This window comes from Pongo abelii, chromosome X, assembly GCF_028885655.2.
Source record: "Pongo abelii isolate AG06213 chromosome X, NHGRI_mPonAbe1-v2.0_pri, whole genome shotgun sequence".
NCBI lineage: Eukaryota > Metazoa > Chordata > Mammalia > Primates > Hominidae > Pongo > Pongo abelii.
In genome coordinates, this window is record NC_072008.2 from 148,068,061 (window position 1) to 148,091,505 (window position 23,445).

Genomic DNA, 23,445 nt, shown 5'->3' on the forward strand with positions numbered 1-23,445 from the left:
AGTAAACTATTGCAAGGACAAAAAACCAAACACCGCATGTTCTCACTCATAGACGGTAATTGAACAATGAGAACACATGGACACAGGAAGGGGAACATCACACTCTGGAGACTGTTGTGGGGTGGAGGGAGAGGGGAGGCATAGCATTAGGAGATATACCTCATGCTAAATGGCGAGTTAATGGGTGCAGCACACTAGCATGGCACATGTATACATATGTAACTAACCTGCACATTGTGCACATGTACCCTAAAACTTAAAGTATAATAATAATAAAAAATAAATAAAATAAAATAAAATTATGTCATTAAAATGAAGGTAAAAGATCTTTACAAGAAAAAAGATCTCTACAAAACATGTCGAAAATAATTGCAAAGGACCCAAAGAAATTGAAAGACATCCCATGCTTATGCACCAGAAGAATTAATATAATTAAAATAACCATACCTGCCAAATAAATCTACAGATTCAGTGCAATTTCTATCAAAATATCAATGCCATTTTTCACAGAATTAGAACAAAATATGAAAATTTGTATGGAACCCAAAAAGAGCCACAATAACCAAAGCAATCCTCAGCAAAAAGAGAAAAGCTGGAGGCATAACACTACCTGACTTCAAAATATTGTCTAAGCTATAGTAACCAAAACACCATGGCATTGATATAAAAAGTAGGCACAATGGAATGAAATGAAAAACCCAAAAACAAATCCATATATTTACAACCATCTGATCTTCAACAAAGCCATCAAGAGCATACATTGGGGAAAGGGCATCCTCTTCAATAATGGTGCTGGAATATGTGGATAACAAGATGCAGAAGAATGAAATTGGACTCCTACTTTTTACCATATACAAAAATCAACTTGAGATAAGACAACTCAAGATTTTACTTAAAGGTAAAACCTGAAAGTATAAAACTACTGGAAGAGAATAAGGAAAACTCTTCAGAACATTGGTCCAGGCAAAGATTGTATGGCTAAGATTTCAAAAGCAAATGCAACAAAAGCAAAAATAGGCAAATGGGACTACATTACACTAAAAAGTTTCTGCTCAGCGAAGGAACCAATAAACAAAGTGAAGAGACAACGTCTTGAAAGGAAGAAAATATATGCAAATGATTTATCCAACAAGGGACTACTATTGAGCATATATCAGGAACTCAAACAACTCAACAGTTTTTAAAAATCCCATTAAAAAGTAGACAAATGACAGGAATACACATTTCTCCAAAAAAGACATACTAATGGCCAACAATTATGGGAAAAATGCTTAATATCTCTAAGCATCAGGCAAATACAAATCAAAACCACAAGGAGATATTATCTTACCATAGGTAGAATGCCTATTATGAAAAGACAAAAAAAGTCAGATGCTGGTGAGGATGTGGGAAAAAGGAGACTCTTACACACTGTTGTGAGAATGTAAATCAGTACAAATGCAATGGAAAACAGTATTGACATTTCTCAGAAAAATGAAAAAAAAGAACTATCATATGATCCAGCAAGTCCACTACTGGCTATTTATCCAAAGGGAAAGGAATCAATATATCAAAGGAATACCTGCATATTCATGTTTATTGAAGCACCATTCACAACAGCAAAGATACAGATTCTACCCAGATGTCCACTGAGGGATGAAGGGATAAGGAAAATGTGGTATATATCCACAATGGAATATTATTCGGCCATAAAAAGAAAGAAGTTTTATTAGCAGCAACATGGATGGAACTCCAGGTCTTTATGTTAAATGACGTAAACCAGGCACAGAAAGACAAATATCACATGTTCTTACTCATATGTGTGAGATAAAGTGTTGATCACATGGAGATAAAAAGTGGAATGATGGATACCAGAGACTGGGGAGTGTGAGTGAATGGTTTCAGCAGGGGTTGGGGTGGTGAAGAGAGGTTGGTTAATGGGTACAAACATTCAGTTAGGTAGAATTAATAGTTTCTAATGTTGATTGCAGAGCATGGTGATTGTAGTAACAGCAAAGTATTATAATTTTCAAAATAGCTAGAAGAGAGAACATGAAATGCACCAGTACATAGAAATGATAAAAACTTGGGTCATAGATATCCCAAATACCCAGACTTGTTTATTACACATTCTATACACGTAACCAAATTTCACATGTACCCCATAAATACATACATATGTTTTTATAGCAAAAAAATTAAAAATGAATCTTAAAAATCTTGAAATTGCAGAATCTGAGTAATGGATATACGGGGTTTCACTACTACCTTGTCTATTTTGTTTATTTAAAAAAATTATTTATAAAGGCTTTTAAAGTGTGAAAAAATCCTATAGAGTATATCATACCAAATCTATGATATTCTAGAACAAGCAAAACTATAGAGGCAATGCAAGGATAAGTTGTTGTTGGAGGTTCGTTGGAAGGAGGAAGAGGGATGACTAGATGGGACACAGGGGCATTTTAGGATGGTGAAACGATTCTATGTGATACTGTAAGAGTGGATACAAGACATTATATATTTGTCAATATCTACAGAATGTAAAACAAAGAATGAACCCTAGCTAAATTGTAAATTTTAGTTAATAATAATATATTAACATACATTCATCAATTGCAGCACGTGTACCACATTACAAGATGTAAACAATATGGAAAACTGTGGGGAGGTTAGTGGATATGTGAGAACTCTGTATTTTCTTATCAATTTGTTTTGGTAAAACATAATAATATTCTAGAACACAAAGCCTATTAATTTTAAAATATGCAAGCTATTTGAAAATACACTTCAATAAAAAAGATATACAGATCACAAAATTATATGAAAAGATGCTCAGCATAATTTATCATTGGGGAAGTGCAAATGAAACCACAATAAGATTATACTACATACTAATTAGAGTGGCTAAAAAATCCTAAAATATCATATATAAGAGATAATGTGAAACAAAAGGAACTACTCTCACTTATTGCTGGTTGGAAAAAATATATAGCGCTCATTCAATGAAAGCATTGTATTATCTGATTTATGGACATTCCAAAAAAGGTAAAAAGATACGAAAAACAGATCACCATTACTAGGGACTTGGAGGAGGCTGTTAGTTGACTACAAAGGTGAGGCATAGGGGATTCAACCCAAATTGCTGTGCATGTCAATAGTTTATTCCTCCTTGTTGGTCTGTAGAATTCCACTGTGTGGATGCACCTCAATTTGTTTATCCATTCACTTACAGAAGGACATTTCATACTTTTCAGCTTTTGGAAGTATGAATAGAGCTACTATAAACATTCATGTATAGGTTTCTGGCCTGGTCATGGTGGCTCATGCTTATAATCCCAGTACTCTTGGAAGCTGAAGCAGGAGGATCTCTTGAGCCCAGGAGTTCAAGACCAGCCTAGGCAACATAGTGAGACCTCATCTCTACAAAAAAAAAAAAAAAAAAAAAGAAAATGAAAAAGATAATAAAAATTAATGTACAGGTTTTTGTGAGAACATAAGGTTTTCAAATTTATTTCACACAGTAATGGTATTTCTGAGTCATATGGTAAGTGTATGTTTATAATGAGATCATGTTCTTTGCAGGAACATGGATGGGGCTGTAGGCGATTATCCTTAGGAAACTAACGCAGGAACAGAAAACAAAATACTGCATGTTCTCACTTATAAGTAGGAGCTAAATTATGAGTACACATGGATGCACAGAGAAGAACAACACACACAGAAGCCTGTCGGAGGTGGGAGGGTGGGAGGAAGGAGAGGATCAGGAGAAATAACTAATGGGTACTAGGTTTAATACCTGGGTGATGAAATAATCTGTACAGCAAACTCCCAGGACACAAGTTTACCCATGTAACAAACCTGCACATGTACTCCTGAACTTAAAATAAATTTAAAAAAAAAAAGAAGTCTGGGGGAAATAAGAAATTTCCATATAGTGACTGCACAATTTTACATTCACACAGGAAACACAATAGTGTTCAAGATGCTCTTCATCCTTGCTAGCAGTTAGTAATGTCAGTGTATTTTTCAGCAGTCCTCAAAAATATGATGCATCTACCTTGATTTTAATTTGTTTTTCTGTAAAATCTAATGATGTAGGATAATTTTTCATGTGCGTATTTAACATTTGTATGTCAATTCTAGAAAAGTGTCTATTGATGTATTTTGCCCATTTTGAAAATGTTTTCTAATTTTTGGATTTTGAAAGCCCTTTCTGTATTCTGGATACAGGTGCTTTTTGGATATGTAATTTATAAATATTTTTTCCAACCTGTCGTTTGACTTTTTCTGCTCTCAACAGTGTCTTTCTCAAAACTGATTTTTAAAATTATTGACGATGTCTGATATATTGTTTCTTTTTGAATTTTGGTTTTATTTTTGAGGTGTCTTTTCCTAATTCCAGGTCATAAGATTTACCCTATGTTTTCTTATAAAATTTTATACTTTTTATTTTTATTTTTTATTATTATTATTATTATTATTATTATACTTTAGGTTTTATGGTACATGTGCGCAATGTGCAGGTAAGTTACATATGTATACATGTGCCATGCTGGTGCGCTGCACCCACCAACTCGTCATCTAGCATTAGAGCAGAAAAACTGGAAACTCTAAAAACCAGAGTACCTCTCCTCCATACTTTTTAATTTGACATTTTTTTTCTCTGATTGCTTTCACTCATCAAGGGAAATACACTAAAGAAGAATAGAGTAGATCTTCCATCACAGGTAGAGGCTGCCCCAGCCTAGCCCTGCCCCTGATATTTGACCTGAGTAGCCCCAGAAAAAGCCCAGATAAGGACTTTTCTGACTTTCATCTTGGGCATCTGAGGGAGGTGAGGCTTTTTCTGAGGGGTGGAACTTCAGATCAGCAAATGGATAGTCTTGTCCTCTACCCCACATACTTCAAGGTAAGGACTCTAAGGAAAGACTGAGGGGATCTCCTGCCACAGATATAGGAAGCTTTAGCCCTGCCCTCCCTGTACTATTAGCCCTGGGTGGCCCAAGGCAGGTTTCCCCAGTTGTGATGTCCATAGACTTCATTTTTGGGGCCTGAGGGAGGTAAGGCTTCCTCTCCTTAGACTCAAGTCAGCAGAGAGAGAAGTTCCAGCTCCAGCATGCATTAAGGTGAGAATGCAGAGAAAGGACAAAGGTAGCCTTCCTCTATAGATGGACTGAGCCTCAAAGAACCTTCCTCTTCGTGTGAATCCTGAGAGGTCCCATGCATGGGTATCAGGTAGCAACAACCCTCCCCATCCCCTGACATCCTCTTAGAGCATTTCATGGAGATGATATCCTTGGCCTGAGGAAGCCAGCCTCAAGTCAGCAGAAGGGCGGGGGTGAAGACCCTGATCAAGAGTAAATATGATTACCTTGAGAAATTGAGAAGTACACAGGGACCTCACAGAATCCAGTCCGTTTCCACTCTTAGCCCTGGGAAGAAAAGATTTTTAAAATTGAGGAAGTCTAATATATCATTTTCTTAAATGAATCATGATTTAGTTTCAGGTATTACATCTCTTTGCCTAAGTCCAGTTCAAAAGATTTCCTCCTATGTTTTCTCATAAGTTTTATAGCTTCTAATTTAATTATAATCCATGGAGCTATAATCCATGTTAACAAAATTTTTATATTAAGTGTGCTATTCAGGTAAATTTTATTTTATATTTTTGCATGTGGATGTCCAGTTGAACTCATAGCATTGATTAAAATACCACTTTACACACATTTAATTGGCAAAAAGTAGAAAAACAAACAATATCAAGTGCTGATGACAATGTGCAAAAACAAAAACACTCTTGTACTGCTAATAGAAATGCAAGCTAGGGCAACCTTTTTGGAAAGCAATCAAGCCTACAGCGCTTGTACTCTACAACTTTGTAATTTCCTTCCTGGATATAGGCCCACAGAAACTCATATAAATGCACAATGAAACATGTAAATGAATATTAATTGAGCATAATTTCAAAGAGTAAAAAGTAACCACTAGGGGATTTCATAAGTAAAATGCAGTATACACATAAAAAAGGAATTTATCCAGGTATCTGATAAATAAACCAAATCTACATGCTGTAATGAAAATGAAGCTCAAATAATCCTTACCTTCAAAATAAGAAACGAAGCAAGATTTCTGACCAAATACTACTTCTGTACATTTAACACACACACACAATAATATTACATACTTTCACATATGGGTAAATTAATATATGAATAGTTAAATAGACATTCATAAAACAAGCAAGAATGGGTGCCTTTGAGTGAAGGACAATAGCCAAGGGAGGTTAGATGAAGAAGAGAGAAAGTAATGAAATAAAATATAAACAAAAGAAAGGTTTTCAGAAAAAAAACCACCACTAACATTTCTCAATTCAGTTGTCTTGAGACATTTGTAAACACTGAATGGACCTCACTGGGGCCTTCCTCTGAATTATCTCTTCTGTTCCATTAAAAAAAAATCTATCCTTTAACCAATGCCATCCTTTCTTTGTTATTACTGTAGCCTTATAGTTGTAAGAATCAAAGAAAGAGGAAAGAAACAGGAAAGGTGGCTTGACAGCTAAAGACAGGTTTATTAACTTCACCTTCATACAATGGGCCCCAGTAAAACAGTGGGCCTTAATAAGCACATTCCTTTCCCTTCAGGTGCACTAAGAGAAGTTAAAAGCAGACTCAGGGAGTACGCCTGCAGCTGCAGGAAGATGTATGGGAACAGACCCAAAATTCTCCCTCCCAGATAAGCACAACAAAGAAACACAGAGGCAGTCCAAGTCTCTGATAAACTCTCCCGCCCTAAATCCTTAAAAACTCTTAGTCTGTAAAAGCAAAACAAAACAAACAAAAAAAAGTGTGCCTCTAACCTAACTCGCCCAAAAACCCCTCTCAGGTGTATTTTTCTAAAATAAAACTGGAAAGGCCTATGCATTATTTTTTGTTAGTAACTGTTACTGCTGCTATGAGGATAATAATTGAGCAAAATGTTACAGTAACTGAGATTTTCTGTCTACATTTTACCTTGAGGGTGTTATAGTATATAGTCCTACTGCAAATAGTAGAGTGAGTAAAGCAATTCCTGCAAGGGTGGCATAGTAAATAATTTTTATTAAAAATGTTTTTATATTTGGCTTAAAAGGAGAGGTAGAGGCCGGGCGTGGTGGCTCACGCCTGTAATTCCAGCACTTTGGGAGGCCAAGGAGGGCGGATCACGAGGTCAGGAGATCCAGACCATCCTGGCTAACATGGTGAAACCCCATCTCTACTAAAAATACAAAAAAATTAGCCAGGAGTGGTGGTGGGCGCCTGTAGTCCCAGCTACTCGGGAGGCTGAGGCAGCAGAATGGTGTGAACCCGGGAGGCGGAGCTTGCAGTGAGCCAAGATTGCGCCAGTGCACTCCAGCCTGGGTGACAGAGCGAGACTCCGTCTTCAAAAAAAAGGAGAGGTAGAAATGAAAAAAAGTATTTGGTGAGGTAGGGGTGAGACTGAGTAAAATGGGTAATTTTTACTCCATTACTTATTTTTTATGATTTTCAGGTTAAGATTTTTTATTTATTTACATTAATATTTAGGACTTTTTCTGGGCTGTTAGGGGTTGCTTTGTTAGCTTTTTAGGCTTTGATTTGAGTGTGATGTATCCAGGAGTTAATTTCTGCAACAGATATAATTTAAACTGTAGCAAATAATAAAAATTGAAAAACATTAGGCCAGACTAGAATTTAACAACAGGTGAGCTACAGTTTTTGAAACATAATTTTCCTTTTTCAGTTTCCCATTTTTATTAAAAGACAAATTATGGTAGGATTGGTTTGCTTTATTATACTTGGCTTAATTATTTATATACAGTGCAGCAAGAATTTGCTACTAGGCCTTTTAAATTGGCTTTGATGGAACTTTGTTTCATGGAAGGAATTTGAGATAAGACTTTTAAAAGCCAAGCCTAGCCATGGATTTGTACCATTAAATACCTATGAGTTGGGCAAATTTTTTTTCTTGAGGTTCTAAGATCACTTGGGATTCCTGGCCTGTTAGAAAGTGACATTCTTTACTTACCGTAGATTAGAAACTCTGTACAGGGACTGTGTACACAAAATATGAGGTCAATTTTTCAACGGTTTTATTGGCTATATAAGTTCTTGGATTTTTTTTAAAATTTTTATTTTATTGATTTATTTATTTATTTTTATTTTTTTTTTGAGACGGAGTCTCGCTCTTTCGCCCAGGCGGGAGTGCAGTGGTGCTATCTCGGCTCACTGCAAGCTCCGCCTCCTGGGTTCACGCCATTCTCCTGCCTCAGCCTCCCGAGTAGCTGGGACTACAGGTGCCCGCCACCGTGCCCGGCTAATTTTTTTTTGTATTTTTAGTAGAGATCGGGTTTCACCGTGTTAGCCAGGATGGTCTCGATATCCTGACCTCGTGATCCACCCACCTCAGCCTGCCAAAGTGCTGGGATTACAGGCATGAGCCACTGCGCCTGGCCAGTTCTTTGATTTTTTAAAGGAGAGCATACCTTGGTAAAATAACCAGGTTTTTTTTTTTTTAACTGTGTTCTGTTACAAAAGAAAACAGGTTCTTATTGTGCTTATGCAAACAACTATATTGTTGTAATGTAGGAATACTTATAACTAGTTTTTAAATTTTAGAGGAACTAGGCAGAAAGAAAAAGACACACTTTAAATTCACTTTACAGGAGTATACTTTGCTTAGTTGTTAAAGGCCGTAGCTAGCTTAAGACAAGTTTTCTTGACTTTGAAAAATAAAATAAGGATTAGCAGTGTTTTAAGCAAAAGGTAAAACTTGTTTCTGTTTTTTATTAGTTTAGTCCATTTTATTAACTTTTGTTTTGCTTGATATTTATAAACATTTTAGCTTTTCATGAGTTCTGTACATTTGTTGTTGTTGTTGTGAGAAACCTCCATTTGAGAGCACTTGTTAAGGTGGCACAGCTTGATTATAAATCATGTTTTGAAGAGAATCGAAAGAAAATAACGATCGTCTGTAAATAACAAAATGTCTAGTTTGGGTACAATTAGAAACACAATTGACAAATTTGGTTATTTCTGTGGTTTACAATAACCTAACATAACAACTTTAATTGTGATTAACAGCACATATTTGGACACGAGAACTTTAGACATACCATACAGTTTTGGAACATATATTAATATTATAATATTATTCCCTAAAATATAACCTATTAGACATCATTTTTGCAATTGTATGTACCTAAGCATGTTAAATAATTCTGTTTACCTCTTTTCCAGATGCTTCAGTGGCCCTGTGCAGTACCCAAAAGCCAGGGGTTAGGAAAGACGACCTTGACACTAAAGTTTGATTTTGGGAAGCGTATGAAATATGTTTAAAATTTAAAACACTTGATATTATAAAATAGAATTTTAGATTACCCTAAGTTGTTTTTTGTTAGTTTGTTTTGTTTTGCCAAAATGATGAGTTAAAAATTTGGAAAAGCAAAACCCATTTATTAGCCTTTTTATTACATGAAAATCCTGTTTAAGAGAGAAAGTTAAATTTTACCCTTGCGTTAGTTTGCTAGTAACGTTAACCCAAATTTTAATGACACCTTATAGACAATCCAGTTTGACCATGAAATGAGGTTTTTATATACCTGTTAAAACCCTTGACAAGTTTTGCTAAAGAGTAGATTGGCATTTTAAGAAAACTTTGTGGTGCTTTAATTTTAGTGTTTAATTTACAGAAAAAAAAACTCATATAATACCCTTTTGAGTTTAGTTAATATGTTTACACAGTTTTGTTTTTGCAAGATTAATTTTTACAATGTTTTTATAATTTGCTGAAACCATTCACTTTTATTTAATTTTAAGAATTTTTTTATTCTTAGGAAAAATGTATATTTTATGCCTTCTTATAATTTTTAACTAAAAACACTTTTTACTGTTTTTATACACCTTGCACCCAAATCCATGTTTAGTAGCTTTAATTACATGTTATAATGGTAACTTTTAGCAATTTTTAACTTTCATGTATAACCTGTTAAGTTTTTTAAATTATGTGCTAGATGCAGATGAAGTTGGACTTTTTCCAGCATAGTTAGGGGCATGTTTACTTCTATACCTGTCTGGCCTTACCAATTGTGACACAGGCAAGTTGACAGTTTTTAAAGGCTAAAGAAGCAGGTTACAACCTTAAAACATTTAGCAAACCTAATATCTGACCTGCATAATGTAGACCACATTTTTACACCTTGAAGACATTAGTATTTTACCAATAATTCCTAAGACTGTTTTTATTTTTAAATATTAAAGTTAGGTGAACTGAAAGGTACCACAACTTTTATTTTTGCCTTAAAGATATTTGATTTAAGCACTTATTTTTCTTAGGCCAATTAATTAAAGCTTGTTTTAAATAGACATTGCACACATAACACATATATGACCATACGGACAACAGAAGAAGATCTAGTAGTTATAAGATTTTTTATTTGGTAATTTCCCAATTGGATTATTCGCCTTCAGGTGAGGCCCTTTAAGAACAGAGCTAGGAATACAGTTTCCAGGGCCTAATAAACAAGCATAGATTGAAGACACAGACAGATTTTGAGAGGTACGTATTTACGTCTAATTCCAGGGATTCCAGAAGGAAAACAGAGATTTTTTCCAAAATGGGATTTGTGATGCCTTTTCTGTTTTCCCAAGGAGTCCCAGGCCACCAGAAGTCATTTTAGGGTTTCTTATGCATGCACCAAGAGTGTGGCAAGACAGAGTGGAGAAAAGTAATTCAGATGACTGAGGGAAGACCTTTTCCAGGAAAACAAGATTTATGAAGAGAAAAACATAAAAGTCTTTCGAATATAATTATAGCTTGGATATCCATTTTAATCAAGCTGAGCACTCTTTTTTAACAGGCGGAGGTTAGAATTATATAAATGTTATGCCAAGTTAAATTAAAGGATTAGGTTATGTGCAGGAATTCCCTGTGAAAAGGAGAGGGATTTTCAGAGAAAGAATCCAGATGCTGTTTGATTTGTGACAGATTAGACATGGAGAAAGGGACATGAACATGAGCAATGCCTTTAAATCTAGCCACTTCCCAGAGAGGGAGAATGGCAGAGGTTGTCTGACTAGCTGGAGTAGTTTTTGAACGGGTAACAGGTGGAGAAGTAGGAGGGGCAAGGTTAGGGGCTAAAGGCTTGGGGACAGGAGGGGCAATGTTAGGGGCTAAAGGCTTGGGGACAGGAGGGGCTGCTGGGGCAGAGGGTTTGCATGGGCAATGAGCAGGTGCAGGGGGTTGAGAATACAGAAGGGGTTCATCTGCAGGGTTGAAAGGAATTTTGAAGAAAGGGGTTTTAGAGGAAGGAGAGAACTGGGGAGGATTTTTATCAAGAAGAAGGATTTTATGAGGGGTGAAAGCTAGACATAAGGAGGGTAGGGATTTAAGGTAAAAAAAAAAAAAAAAAAAAAAGCCTGAAAATAGAGAACCTCTTGCCATTTGCCATTCCTCGTTATAAAGTTGGTAAGGTCCCTGATAGTATGAAAGTTAAAGGTTTCATTTTTGGGCCATTGGCTGTCATTATCTAATCTGTATTGGGGCCAAGCCATTTTACAGTAGAAAATTAAATGCTTTGGCTTTAGGGTCCCTGTAAACCAAGTTTGGTGAGGTTGCAAAGAAGACAGCCCAGAGGGAAGGACGTAGGAATGTGGGATAGTTTGTGACCCATGTGGGCTGGTGAGAGGAGGCTGAGGGTATCTGTTTTGTTCTAGGCATCCCCAGACAGAAGACAGAGACCCAGAATCCTCTTTCTGAAAGAGGACAGTTAATCTGAGAAGAAACTGCACATCCCTAAGATTTCTTCTAGCTTAGTCCCACTGGTCCTCTGAGGACCAGGATGGCAGCCCAGACTTTCTCAGGTACCAGGAGAAAGCCAGGAGAAGGCAAATTTTACCAGCTGGCTGAATTAGTGTCCGATGTTGGATGTTCCAGTTGGAATTGGTAAACGGCCTCCTAGACTGGAGCCACATGAGAAAGAGAGAGAGAGAGAGAGAGAGAGAGAGAGAGAGAGAGAGAGAGAGAAAGACAGAGGAAGAAGGAAGAGGGAGCAAGGGTTAGGGAGTGAAATATCCACTGCAGGTCGTTGGTGATGGAATCTTGAGACCTGAGGGTTTTGAGAGTCCACTGGGGAGTAGCCCCAGCCTGAGCCTCACAGTCCCCTTCAGGTTAATTGTCCTTCTCACGCAAATCACTTGAAAAGTGAAGTGAAAGAAAAGATGGGGTGGGTGGCTAGAGACCCTCAGGATCCAGGAGTTAACTCAGGATGAACTGCCATTGCCCACTGCTTCTTGGGTTGCAAGAGAGGCTTTGCCCCCAACACCCATCCCGGGTTTTGGCACCAAATGTAAGAATTAAAGAAAAAGGAAAGAAACACAAAAGGTGGCTTGACAGTCAAGGCACATTTATTTTAGGGAAAACAAACCTGAGAGGAGCTTCTGGCCGAGTTAGGTGAGAGGCACTCTTTCTTACAGACTAAGAGCTTTTAAGGATTTAGGGTGGGAGAGGTTATCAGAGGCTTGGACTGCTTTTGTGTTTCTTTTTTGTGCTTATCTGGGAGGGACAGTTTTGTATCTGTTCCCATACCTCTTCCTGCAGCTGCAGGTATACTCCCTGAGTCTGCTTTTAGCTTCCCAATCTTAGTGCACCTGAAGGGAAAGGAATGTGCTTATTAAGGCCCACTGTTTTACTGGGGCCCATTGTATGAAGGTGAAGTTTGGCAGTTACCTAAGATACTCCCACCTCCACCACCACCCCAACACCCATACCCAAGCTGTTTTATCTGTGTTTTACTGTCTGCTCTTTCTGGCTGCTTGTTGTTAAAAGAGAAGTGATTTCCTTGAAATGCATGAGGCTAGAAAGGGATCTGGAACTTAAAGTGGTGATGTTTGTCCCAGATGACAGTGCTCCTGCTCTGTCAATAGCAAATAACATAATTGGGTTATGTGATTCCTCCAACTTCATTATCTTTTAGAAAATTGTTTTAGAAACCTAACACAGTAGACACAAGGTCTGTATAAAGAAAACTATAAGACTCTAATGAATGGAATGAAGGGATATTCAATTTTCAAGGATAGAGAGACTCATTATTGTCAAGATGTCAATTCTAACTTGATCTATAGATATTGCCTAAAATCCCAATCAAAACCCTAGCAAGTTGTTTTGTGGATACCAACAAACTTATTTTAAGGACTAAAATATGTTTTATGTGGAAAGGCAAAAGACTAAGATTAGCCGACATAATATTAAAGAAGAAGACAGTGGGAAGACTAACACATCCCAACTTCAGGTCTTACTATAAAGTTACAATAATCAAGACAGTGTGATATTAAAGAAATAATAGACAAAAAAGTCAAAGAAATGCAATAGACATCCCAGAAATAGACCTATAGAAATATAGTCAATATAGTCAACCAACTTTTGACAAGGAATCAGAGGCATTTAAATTAAGAATAATCTTTTCAGCTAATTATACCAGAACAAATGGACATCCACATGGAGAAAATGAAGCTAGACACAGACCTTAAACTCTTCACAAAAGCTCACATAAATTCAATCACAGACCTAAATGTGAAAATAAAATTTAAAAAAACCTATGAAACACATAGAAGATACCACAAGGGAAAGCCTAAGTAACTATGGTTTGAGAAAACTTTTTAGATACAACCCAAAAAGGAACATCTGTGAAAGAAAAAATTGATAAGTTTGGCTTCATAAAAATGAAAAAATTCTGTTAAGAGAACAAAAAGGAAAAACGAGAAACGAGGATAAAGGTTTTGCAAAAAAAATCTGACTAAAGATATGTATCAAAAATATATTCAGAACCCTCAACTCAATAACAAGAAAGCAATCCAATAAAAATGGACAAAAGATCTGAATAGATACACACTACACCAAAGAATATATACACATTGCAAATAATAATGTAAAAAGATGATTAGCATCTTATGTCACTAGGGAATTACAAAGTAAAACAGGATACCACTACACATCTTTTAGAGTGGCTAAAATCAAAACGACTGAAAATTTCAAACACTCAACAGGAGGCTGAAGAACAGGTACTCTCAGTCATTGCTGATTTTAATTTGAAAAAAAAAATACAGTCACTCTAGAAACAGGATTGTATGATTCTATGCATTTTAAATCTGGAAATGGTAAAAAAAAATGTAGGTAAAGAAAACACACTAAACACACTATTGTTGCTGTGATTTGGGTAGCGGGTGGTAGTTGACTATCAAGGTGAAGCAAGAGAAATTTTAGGCTAAAAGAAGGGATCTCTATGACATTTTAGTGGTAGATGTAAGACTCTGTATTTGCTACAATAAATAAAAATGTTCATTATAGTGAACGCTGATCTATACAAAGTTTTAAAAATCAGCCATGCGTTGGGTTTTCAAAAGGATGCTTAGAAAAGAATGGATTTTACAGGATTAAATGTGAAAGGAGAGGCACCAGCAAAAAAGGGTTTGTCTTAGTGGAGGGACTTCGCGTGGGTTTTAGAGGTTGGGGTAACAAATGCTGCTGTTGGATTTGATAAAAATTGAGAGAAAGGGAGGCATCAAGTATATCAAAACATGTGCTACCTATAGCAAAAAAGTCACATTGAGCTATTATTTTTTAATAAGTTGTCAGCCCTGATGTGTATTTTATAACCTTTCTGAACCACACACAGATGCTCCTTCTTCCTTGAAATCAGGGAATGCCCTCCCCTCCCCCAAATCTGTGCACAAAACATCTATATTCATGGCAACTATGGTAAATCTTTGGTGACAGAGGCAGCATGTTCTTTGAAGGCTGAATCTAAGTGACAATAAGGAACTGAGGGTGAGTCATTTGGGGAATGTTTGGAAAATGGTTGTGTTCACTCCTTTAAAAGGTCCCTGACACTCCCCATTGATTCAATCCCAAGAACGTTAGTCCCTCTCTCTTCTGGACAGGAGGCTTATTTCCAATACCAGGAGGTAAAAGAATAGGTTGCCATTTTCTTTTTATCATCCATAAGAAATGCTCCCTTCCTGGGACCTCAGAAGAACAACTCCATGAGGATAATTCCCAAGGACATGGGACCAGAGCTGGAATTTACCCACCAGCTGCCTCCCAGTCTAGGAGAAGAGCTTCCTTGTCTGTGGGTTTCCACCTTGAGCGCTGAGGTTTGGTCCACCAATCCTGGCTATGATCAGAATCCCACTGCCCCTGGGACACTGAGCCAAAGCTGAAGAAGGAAGTCAGCTCATGAACGGCTGAGTTGATCCTGGCCATAGTCAATCAAGAGGGCCCCAACCCTCAGGGAAGTCTCTGGCAAAGCCACAAGTCAACCTTTTTTGGAATCTCAGGGTTCCTGAATCCTGCTGAGGGTCCTGTCAGGAGTAAGAACAGCTGAAAGGAAGTATGTGAATCTCCTATCTATGTGGAGAGGAAAATAAACCTCTATTCCCATCACATTTGGGCAAACTGGCACTGCCTCTAAGTCAGTAAAGTATTTGTGGACCTGGTCAGGTTTCTGTCATCAACACAACATCCCCCGTTCATGACTTTCTGGAGTAGAACTGCTCACATTATATTTCTTGGACCCCCAGAGTTCCAGAAGTCAGCAGGAGGACTGGCCAAGTAGGAGGGGGAATTAATGAAAAGTTGTCCCAGGTAGCCTTCCCCCAGCCACTATTGAGATTTCAAGTCCTGCTCTCAGGAAGCAAAGGTTCATGAAAGCAGTCAGGCCTTTTATGGCTGAGACAAGGGGGCAGAAGTAGCTGCTATTTCCTGTGCTCCTCTTTGACTCTTATCTTACTTCCCCCTGGTACTGAAGTGACCAAAGACCCCAGCCTTTTTCAGTGCTTTCAAATCCAGCCTTACTGATGCTCTAATTTACTCATACTGCGAACTTGCTTAAAGATAATTTATACAAAGACTGATTATTCTAAGTATGTCTGTGTATTTTTGAGGTTTTTTTATAATACACATATTTTAAGGTAGGTTTTGAATTTCCCTGTAATTGTTTTTTTCTGTTTAATATGAAAAAGGGTTCCACTTACATTAGGGTTTTTGTATGGATATTCTGTTGTTCCACTGACACTTATTTCAAGAAGACTGTCTCCTGCTCTAAAGCTGCAAGTTTTAAAAATCAGTTAAGCACATGTTTATACATGTTTTGTTGGTTTTGTTTTTCAGAACTCTCCATTCAGTTCCTTTGGTCTATCTGTCAATCTCTGCACCCAAATCTCAAACTCTTCATTATAGTAGCTTTGTAATTCTTACTATCTGGTAGACTAATGACTCTTTTTCAAGTGTATATTGACTATGCTTGTCCATTTGCATGTCTTTATATTTTAGAATCAGGTGATTCACACATGCCTTCATTTCCAAAGCCCTTTGGCAGTTTTGATTTAGGATTGCAATCAATCTGTAGATTCCTTTTTGGGAAGAATCAACATATTTAAAATATTCAGTCTTCATGCCCATGAATTTATTTTATTTTATGTTCAGGTAGGTCTTTGTTAATATGCCTGAACAGCATTTTAGTATTTTTGTCTGTAAAAATTTTTTGGGTAAGCTTTTTTAACAAAAAAATATTTTAACCAGCCATCAGCTGCCTCCCAGTCTTATTTGGTTAAAATGTTTATGGTTAAATTATTTTCCTAAGATATTTGATATTTTGGTACTATAGGTTAAAATTATATATTCTTTACTTTCATTTTCATACTCTTTCCCTGACAAAAAACGAAGTTGATATTCTTTTGAATATTGACCTTATACTAGCAAACTGATATACTATTATATATTGAATAAATTATCTTTAGTTGTTTTGGATTCTTTTCATGCACAGTCTAATCATCCATTAATCACAAACGCTTTGTTTCCAACTGGCCAATCCTCATTCCTTCATTTACTCCTCTTTAGATTACTACGCTTGCTACTACCGCTAGTATAAAAAGTAATAGAAATACTTGTAGCAGAAACTCTAGGTTAGGTCTCAAGTTCAGACTAGAGGCTTTCAACATTTCCTTAAAAGATATATCTCTTATAGGTTTTTCATGCATATCCTTTTATCTAGTTTGGTAACATTTTTCATATTTGATAAACTTTATGTTTAAATAATTTTAGATTTACAAGAAAATTATAACAATAGTAAGAAAGTTCTCACATGTTCCACACTCAATTCCTCCTGTTATTAACACCTTATCTTGGTAAGGTTTCCTAAAACTAATGAGCCAGTATTTATACATTGTTTTTAACAAACATTCTTTATTTATTATTGAACATACTTCAGTCACATTTTCTTACTTTTCACAAAATTCTATTTTCTATCCAAGGATCCCCTAAGGATACTCCATTACATTTAGTTATCATGTTCCTTAGATGCCCTTTGGCTGTACCGGTTGATTGAGACATTTCTCGATTTTGAAAACATTGACAGTTTTGACAGTTTCGTATGGTTAGGTATTTTGTAAAATTGACCTTGATTGGGATTTATGTGATTTTTTTTGTCGTGATTTGATGTAAGTTATGTTTCCTGGAAGGATGAACAGAGAGGTGAAGTGCCATTCTTATCATATCATACCGACAGCACATAGTACCAACATAATTTGTCACTGATGATGTTAACTTGATTACCATGGCATCATCGTGCTTTTTAGCTTTATTCAGGGTAAAGTTACATTATTTTTTGCCATATGTTATACTGTCATCATGAGAAGAACAGGGAGACCAGCCAGTAGTCACATGAGGCCTCTGAGAGATAACTGCAGACTCCCTGCCCACAAAGAGGAGGATCCACAGAATCCAGCTCCACTGCTGCTGTCAGCCCTGAGAGGCCCTGGGGCATGGTGGCCCACTGTGGTGTCCCCCTGACATCTTAGAGGGTAGAAAGAGGAGAAAGCTCTGCCTAGGTGAGTCTCACTTGAGATCATGAAAGGGGAAGGGACTCAGGCCCTTCCAAGCATCCCCAGGATGACACAGAGGAAGGACTGGTGAGACATCCCTCCCAAGAAACAGAAGGACACACAAATCCAGGCCCTGTTTTCACCCCTGAGAGGCCTTGGGCAGGGCCCTCAGTCAGAGGTGCTAGCGCTTTTCACTTCGTCTTGGGGGGCGTCTCATGGAAATGGGAACCTTGATCTGAACAACATAGTCTCTGGACAGCAGGGGAAGGGCTCCCAGGCCATGTCAGGATAATAACTGCAGGAAAACAGAGAGTCCTGTCCACCCCATTTCAGAAAAAGGACACCAGAGTCCTGTCTTGGGCCTGGGAGACCCCACCCCACTGTGGATGGATGTGATTCTCCCTCTCTTCTACCTTGCAGGTCTCAGGGATGGGAGGGGCCTATTTGGAGGTGAAAGACTCAGTTGCACAGAGGCAGGAAGGCCAGGCGGTTTCAGGAGTCCAGGCACAGCCTCTCAGGAAGGCAGGAAGGGAAAACCCATGACTGGTAGTGCCCCTCCCCTGTCCCTGTGCCTGCTGCCAGCTCTGGAGGAGCCCATCAGGGTCCCCAGATTTACAACTTTCTGACTTGCATTTTGGGAGTCAGCCAGAGGGGAAGTTTTCTCTGAGGAGGGCAGTTTCAGTTAAGCAGAGAGAGGAACCCCAGGACTGGCCACTCAACGAGAAGAGAACTCTGTGGAAGGACAGTGACCTTCCAACATGGAGGGGAGGCGCAGGCTGCACCCTTCCCCTTCCTGCTGTCAGCCCTGGAAAAAGGATGTGGGGGGAGAAAGCGGGGGGGTGGGCAGGGAAATATGGACGAGGGGCTTGAAGTGAGCAGGAAAAGGTGGAGGGATACCGAGAGGTAGGCAGGAAGGGGTGGAAAGGGTCGGGGAGGTAGGCAGGAAGGGGCGGAGAAGGGCCGGAAGGTGGTCAGAATAGTGTGGGAAGGAGGTAGAGAGGTGAGCAGTGGTTCCTCCATAGAGAGGAGACCTAGCCCCACTGGGAGTCTGAAGTATTTGAGGCATTTTGTGAGAAGGCTCAATTGAGATCAGCAGAGAGAAGACTCTTAGAACTGGCCAATCCTCAAGGTAAGGGCCCTAAGGGAGAACTGAGGGACCTCCCACCACAGAAAGAAGAAGCTCTTGCCTGCCCTCTACCTGCTGTGAGATTGTAGGTCGCAGACAGGAAGAGGGCAACCGAGGGCTGAGGGACACGTCCTCATGACAGAAGAAGGGAGGAGGTGCCAGCTCTCTAGGGAATAAATAGGAAGACTTTGAGGAGGACAAGGGGAAACGCCACCTCAGAGGACAGACTCCCAGAGATTCCCACCATGCTCCTCCATATCAGCCCTCGTAGAGCTCCCCAGTCAGCTCAGGCTGAGCCGCAGCCCTCTCATTGCTGGGTGAGGGGTGGAGGGGAGGGGGAAGCCTTGGTCTGGGGGGTTCCATGACAAGTCAGTAGGGAGAGTTGCCTCCAGTTGGCAGAGGGAAGATTCCCAGGCCCTGCTGGTGATAAGAGTGAGGACTGAGGGGTCACATGTGCATCAGAACAGACGTGAGGCCACCCCGACTGCCCCCGTGGTAGAGTGCTGGGAGGTGGCTGCCACCTCACTACCTCCCGCTGCTCTCAGGGATGTCGAGTTTGCCCTGAGTTTTGGCCAGAAGAGTGGTAGGGACATCGCCCTGTCTGAGAAAAGGTGAGGATGCTAATTAAATTCTGATGGGACCATGCAGTCCAGAACTGTGGGGCTCTGGGAGTCTGGCCAGCCCCAGCTGTCGGCCTTGGGAGGCCCGAGACTCTGCTTGCAGTCTTTAGCCTGAGGGGCTCCCTCACTTCCTCTTGCAGGTGCTCCAGGAACCAGGAGTTGAAGACCTGGGTCTGAGGCACACTTCCTAAAGTCAGCACAGCAGAGGAGGCCCAGGCAGTGCCAGGAGTCAAGGTGAGTGCACACCCTGACTGTGTACCAAGGGCCCTACCCCCACAAACAGAGGAGACCCCAAAGCACCCGGCCCTACCCACCTACTGTCAGTCCCGGAGACTGTGGTTCTGCCTGGCATCTGTGCCCCGAGGTGCTTTCTCACATCCTTATACAGGTTCTGAGGGAGCAAACCTCTTAGGAAGATAGGCGACCAGTGAGGCCCTAGAGGACCACCTTAAGAGAAGAAGAGCTGTAAGCCAGCCTTTGTCAGAACCATCATAGGTGAGTTTCTCAGCTGAAGCCACTCACACTGTCACTCTCTTCCTCAGGCCTGTGGGATCCCATCATCCCCATCCCTGCTCACACATTTACCTGCTGCTCCTGAACAACAGGCCTCATGCCTCTCTTTCCAAACCCTCCACTCCTCAGCTTTGAGGAAGACTTCCAGAACCCGAGTGTGATAGAGGACTTGGTAGATGCACAGGATTCCATAGATGAGGAAGAGGAGGATGCCTCCTCCACTTCCTCTTCCTCTTTCCACTTTTTTATTCCCCTCCTCCTCTTCCTTGTCCTCATTCTCACCCTTGTCCTCATCTTTACCCTCTACTCTGATTCTGGGTGTTCCAGAAGATAAGGATATGCCTGCTGCTGGGATGCCACCTCTTCCCCAGAGTCCTCCTGAGATTCCTCCCCAGGGTCCTCCCAAGATCTCTCCCCAGGGTCCTCCGCAGAGTCCTCCCCAGAGTCCTCTAAACTCCTGCTCATCCCCTCTTTTGTGGACCCGATTGGATGAGGAGTCCGGCAGTGAAGAGGAGGATACAGCTACTTGGCATGCCTTGCCAGAAAGTGAATCCTTGCCCAGGTATGCCCTGGATGAAAAGGTGGCTGAGTTGCTGCAGTTTCTTCTCCTCAAATACCAAACAAAAGAGCCTGTCACAAAGGCAGAGATGCTGATGACTGTCATCAAGAAGTATAAGGACTATTTTCCCATGGTCTTCGGGAAAGCCCATGAGTTCATATAGCTAATTTTTGGCATTGCCCTGACTGATATGGGCCCCGACAACAAACCTGTTTCTTTGAAGACCATTAGACCTCATCTACGAGGGAAGCCTGATTGATGACCAGGGTATGCCCCAGAACTGTCTCCTGATTCTTATTCTCAGTATGATCTTCATAAAGAGCAGCTGTGCCCCCGAGGAGGTCATCTGGGAAGTGTTGAGTGCAATAGGGGTGTGTGCTGGGAAGGAGCACTTTATATATGGGAATCCCAGAAAGCTGCTCACTATACATTGGGTGCAGAGAAAGTGCCTGGAGTACTGGGAGGTGCCCAACAGTGCTCCTCCACGTTATGAATTTTTGTGGAGTCCAAGAGCCCATTCAGAGGCCAGCAAGAGAAAAGTCTTAGAGTTTTTATCCAAGCTATCCAGTATCATCCCTAGTTCCTTTCCATCCTGGTACATGGATGCTTTGAAAGATATGGAAGACAGAGCCCAGGCCATAATTGACACCACAGATGATGCTACTGCTATGGCCAGTGCAAGCCCCAGTGTCATGTCCACCAACTTCTGTCCTGAGTGATGTCTAAAGCAGATTCCCCCTCTGTGTTTGAAGAGGGCAGACGAGGTTCTAGGCAGTGGAGGTCCAGAGTGGAGCCAGAGGGACCACAGTGTTTTTTGTTTCTGTTTCATATGAGTGACTTAAGAGTTTAACATTTTTTTGTGGGAGGTATATTTTACAAATGCTTCTCCTTCCAATTGGTTTAATTCACTTCAGAATCTTAGTTTATGAATATTATTCACACTTGTATTGCTGTTTGTCTGATTTAAGAGAAAAAGTTTGATATTTCATTTAAAAAGGGAAAATCTGTCTTATTTTATGAACTGAAACAGTATAATGTGGTGTTCGGATAAGAATTTTCTTTAAAATTTGAAATAACTCTGCAATTAAATGGTGGAACAGAATAAAGTATGGTTGATATTTGCATATCCTTATCATGTTACTCTGTCGTTCTCCCAAATTAAGGATATATACCTGGCTTTGCTTGGCTTATTCGAGAAAGTAGCAGAAATTAAACCTTAATAAATAAAAGCTTCAGTGACTATTTGCTAAACATTCTTTGAGCAGTTTCTTGTGGACCATGCTTAGTAGTGGGGATACTATGAAAACCAAGACTTATCTCTACCCATAAAATGTTAGAGTCTAAGTTCAGAAGCTGTATCAGGAACATGGTAAGATACTCTCTACAATCATAAAAACGAGTTTAAAAAGGAGTGGGGAGGTGAAACTCCAGATGGAGCCTTCAAGTAAAAAGGCCCAGAGCTAAGGCAGTTTTGCCCTTCGGGAAACTTCAGGTGCTTCTGTGGGAGCTGATGGTTATGAAGCTGGTTGGTGGCAGGGCCCAGACTCTCAGAAGGTGATAGAAAAACCTGGAATAGAAAACTGCTCTGAGCAGTTCCTTCTGGTGTAGGATGAGGAAGAGAGGAGTCTCCACATGCGGAATTAATAGAAGGTGTCTTGCGGCTCTCTAACTGGTGAGCTTGAATACAGTGCAAGAACTAGGTGATTGATACCCATCACCTGCAAGGGTTTCCTGAGACATAGGGTGATAATCCCTTGAAGTGTTGCTCAGAAGCCTCTAGGCTGGCACTTACTTGCCTGGCCTGGGAGAACCAGAGCCTACTCCATTGAAAGACATTTAATTAGGTTATTTCAATTGTAATGTGGGCAACTGTAAGCAAGGGCTAGATTTTTACTGGAGGATAAATAAAAATAGTGGTTTGGAAGGATGAGCAAAAGGGAAGGTGTAAAGGAGTTGGTGTTTGACTCAAATTCTAGCATCTTTGAGTTGCATTCCAGCTGAAGATGCCTTGCCTTTTCCAAATTATACAATATACCCTTTCAGAAAAAAATGTACTTTTATTTATGAAGCCAAAGTTTTGGTTAAGCTGGTATTCCATGATGCATTCACCTACGTATTCTCTGAGATGTTATGGATAGCAAAACTAAGAGCTGAATATTTCACAAAAGACAGTAACCTTTGGTGTGGTAATCATTGATAACAATTGCCATTTATTAAAATTCCAACATATGCCAGGCACTCTGGCAGGTGTTTTACTCACGTTACATACATTCCAGCAATTCTACAAGACAGGGCTTATCAAACTCATTTTGCAGATGAAGAACCCGAGGCTCATAATGCTTGATAAATTCCCAAGACCATGTAGCTAGAATGTGACAAGATTTTTGACTTGAGCCCTGGTCTGAATTCATTTAGGCCCACACTGTCCCCACTCCTCCCAGCCTGAGGAAGGCCTTTGCCTATGAAGTCACTTCTTTTCACACTTCTTAATGTCTCTGAGGTGAAATAAAGATGAACTGTGTGGCTAAGGTATTAAGTTAGGCCACAAGAGGGAAGGTCAAATGGGAATAAAATACACTTTGGGGAACATTATTGGCTTTCTTTACCTAAGGTCCTCTTGTTCTGAGCCTTAGGTTTCTTTAGAGCTGAATGTCCAGGTGCTGACAGATTTGTCCATCTCCAACAATTTTTCCCATTACAGCTCCCCCCAGCTCCTTTCGATCTCCCCTATGTGGTCTCTTGTGCAACTCTGGA

At 39.7% G+C, this 23,445-nt stretch overlaps 1 pseudogene; it reads left to right on the top strand.

The window, feature by feature from the left end:
* Nucleotides 1–21,942, top strand: part of LOC112130972 (melanoma-associated antigen C3-like) — a 644,458-nt pseudogene extending 622,516 nt beyond the window's left edge.
* Nucleotides 21,943–23,445: the final 1,503 nt, after the last annotated feature.